We start from the raw sequence: 3871 nt of genomic DNA, 5'->3' as shown, positions 1-3871 counted from the left end.
CATGCATGTCCTTGAAATCTGAAGTGACTTGAAGATGGCTGGCTTTTTCTCTCGTTTCTGGCTGAGTACTCCTCCTCCTCCTCATAGTCTTATTTTTGGGAGCTGATCCGCGCCCATGCTGTATTCGGTGAGGTTACTCTACGGAGGTTTAAAGTAGGAGCTGCTCCCATTGCTGAACCGTTGACTTGATCTGGGTTGATATACAGAACTTCCACTGATGGCTGTAGAGATTATGGACGATTATGGACTTGGTTCTCCTACAGTGAAGGAGTGTGTAAAGACGCACGAGTGAACTTGCTTGCTTTCATTCTGCCTCGGGAGCGGGAATTGAAGGAAAAAGGCCTAGTGGTTTTGGGAAGACCGTAGTTAGCTTCTTTCCAGCTTGTACGGCGCATGGGGGTAAAACATAAGATATCGGTGAATCGACTTGATCTTTAATTTTGGCCTCGGCTAATGTGAATGACCTCTGTTTTCCAAAAATAGTCTCTTGCAAGGCTTAGAGCAGGGGTCTTCAAACCTGGCCCTTTTATGACTTGGCCCTTTGTTATTAAAATAAAAAAGTGGTATTATGGCTATAACTTGAACTTGCTGGGAAGGTATACCAATAGATTGTTCTGTTAAACCAGGGGTGTCAAACTCAATTTCACTGAGGGCCGCATCAACATTGCGGTTGACCTCAAGGGACCGGGTGGGTATGGCCAGGGTGGGTGTGGCCTACTGTGTGGGCGTGGCTAGAGTGCGTATGGCCTACTGGGTGGGCGTGGCCAGCTCTACATCGTTGGCATCAAGGGTGCCTATGGGGGCCTGGGCAGGAGTGGACAGATCTGAGGGTCTCTGGCAGAAGGAGGGTCTCTGGGCAGGGCCAAGGCAAGTGGGGGCCGTTCCCCTCACTGTTTCCAGGATGGCTTCACGGGCCACATGAAACCACTTCGCGGGCCGGATCTGCCCCCGGGCCTTGTGTTTGACATGTCTGTGTTAAACAATAAAGCAGGGGTCTTCACACTTGGCCCTTTGATGACTTGTGGACTTCAGCTCCCAGAATTCCTCCGCTGGCGGAGGAATTCTGGAGTGAAGTCCACAAGTCATCAAAGGGCCAAGTGTGAAGACCCCTGGCTTAGAGAGTGGCACTTGTTTGATTCTTGAAGGTTGAACTGCTTCTGCTGAACGGAGGCTTTGCTGAAGATTAAAGCGGGCGAGGCTAGAAGTATGGAAAGATCGTTAATATTTTATCACTTGCTTCCTTTCTCATTAACTACAAAGTAAACAGACTCCATCTGGGCTTATTTCAGTGGAGAGAGAGAGAGAGAGAGAGGGAGAGAGAGAGAGAGAGAGAGAAAGAGAGAGTGAGAGAGAGAGAGAGGGAGAGAGAGAGAGAGAGAGAGAGAGAGGGAGAGAGAGAGAGAGAGAGGGAGAGAGAGAGAGAGAGGGAGAGAGAGAGAGAGAGAGAGAGAGAGGGAGAGAGAGAGAGAGAGAGGGAGAGAGAGAGAGAGAGAGAGGGAGAGAGAGGGAGAGAGAGAGAGAGAGAGGGAGAGAGGGAGAGAGGGAGAGAGAGAGAGAGAGAGAGAGAGAGAGAGAGAGAGAGAGAGAGAGAGAGAGAGAGAGAGCTGAAAGAATCTCTCTTTCCAATAGAGACGGTTGGAAAAGATCTTAGCCTTAGCTCAAGAAACTAATAAGAGGAAGAGGAGGAGACGAGGTTTGGCCATAGCTCTTTTCTTCTTCAATTAATGTCTACGGAGGTTCTACGTCATCCAGGTCAGGGTTGTCCCAAAGGGGCTTTTTCTGGAGGCAACTGTGGACTTTCTTGTTTTCCTTTGAAGACGTTTCGCTTCTCATCCCCGAAAGCTTCCTCAGCTTCTGACTGGAGGGTGGAAGAACGGAAGGATTTATACTCCTTGCAGACAGCCGGTCATTTGCCTCCTTTTAGAGAGTCCTTGAGGCCACACGGAGGTTCACCTGTGTCCTCAGGGTCACTTGAGTGGTGCAAATGGGTGTGGAGCCTTCTTGAAGTGCTGAAAGGACTCTGTGCTAGAATGCAGCATGAATGCAAATGACCGGCTGTCTGCAAGGAGTATAAATCTTTTCATTTCCCCACCATCCAGTCAAAGCTGAAGAAGCTTCTGGGACGAGAAGCGAAACGTCTTCGAAGGAAAAACAAGAAAGTCCAGTTGCCCCCTCCTGAAAAAAAAGCACCTTTGGGTCTTTTTTTAAAAATTCCATTTATATCCCGCCCTTCTCCGAAGACTCAGGGTGGCTTACAAGCTTAGCAGTAGCCTTCATTCTATGTATATGCCTGCTTGTTAGGGCTTTCACACACACCCCAAGCGGCATTATTACAAAGTCAGCTTAATTGCCCCCAACAATCTGGGTCCTCATTTTACCTACCTCGGAAGGATGGAAGGCTGAGTCAACCTTGAGCCTGGTGGGACTCGAACCTGCACTAATTGCAGGCAGCTGGTGTTACCTAAGGAGGCATTAGCCCACTGCTCCACCAAGGCTCTGTCTTCTTCAATTACTTTACACAAACAGCTCTCCCCTTTCAGAAGCAGAGGAATGAATGTTGCTCATCTTTCAGTGAAGTTCATACTTCGGCCTGGCTCTGAGTCAAAGTAGTTTGGCCGACGAAAATGCAGGTGGATTCAGATGGAAAGTTTCGTTTGGCAGGTATTTTCCACCCCCACCCTTAAAAGCCATTTCTGGATATATATTTTTTACAGACTAAACTGCAACTGAAGATAGCTTTTGCCTCTAGATGTGTTGGATGCATCTGAAGGGTTTCCCCTGCACATATCTGATGTATGTTTAGGGCCATAGCTATACAGCTATAGCACATTATGTATAGAGCACATAGCTATAGGGCAGTGGTGGCAAACCTGTGGCATGCATGCCAGAGGGGGCACTCAGAGCCCTCTCTGCGGGCACGTGCGCTTCGCTCTTTGGCTAGGTTTTCTCAAGAAAAAGCCATTTCTCCAGCCCCTTCGTAGCCAAAACAAGCCTCCGGAGCGAGCGAGCTGTATTCAGCTTTGAATGATATCAAATCTGACATCAGAAACAGACTAACAGATGACCTGAGTGCTGCATGTGTTGCTCTCAAACTTACAAAGTATAAGCCAAGGCTAGACAAATTATCAGCGTGCATACAACAGCAAAAATCACATTCATTGTTCAAAAGCATGCCACATGCAAACTTTTACCTTTCAGTGAAAAGTTGTATGTAATCATTGAAAGCTTTGTTATTTGTGTTTTTTTCTTTTAAGACAAAAGATTTTAACGTACGAGTTGTTTTTTTTTCCTAAACGAAAACCTCAGTATCAGATTAAATTGCCCTGTGGGCACTTTGCGATACATAAGTGGGTTTTGGGTTGCAGTTTTGGGCACTAGGTCTCTAAAAGGTTTGCCATCACTGCGATAGGACATTGCATGCCAAAACAACTAGGCACAGGGATAGTTCCCCCCCACCCCCACCCCCGGTGCGATCAGTCTTCTAAACACTTAACTCCCGTCTTAGGCTTAAAGATATTGGGTAGATACCCTGTAGAGATAGTCCTCTACTTATGACCGTTGTTGAGCCTCAAACCTTAGGCGTTGTCTAAGTGAGTTTGCTCCGTTTTAGGGCCTTTCCTGCCTTGCTTGCTAAGCAAATCATTTGCGGTTGTTAATTTAGTAACACGGTTGTCAAATGAATCCAGCTTCCCCCCCCTCCGCCGCCCCTTTAATTTTGTTTGTCAGAAGGTTGCAAAAGGGGATGACGTGACCCCAGGACGCTGTGACTGACATAAATCTGAGTCAGTTGTCAAACCTCTGAATTTGATCATGTGATGCTGGGGATGCTGAAGGGTCGTAAGTGTGAAAAATGGTCCTCGGTCACTTTTTT

The sequence above is a fragment of the Vipera ursinii genome (assembly GCF_947247035.1).
Source record: "Vipera ursinii genome assembly, chromosome: 7".
Classification (NCBI taxonomy): Eukaryota; Metazoa; Chordata; class Lepidosauria; order Squamata; family Viperidae; genus Vipera; species Vipera ursinii.
Note: the sequence above shows the minus strand (reverse complement) of the source record.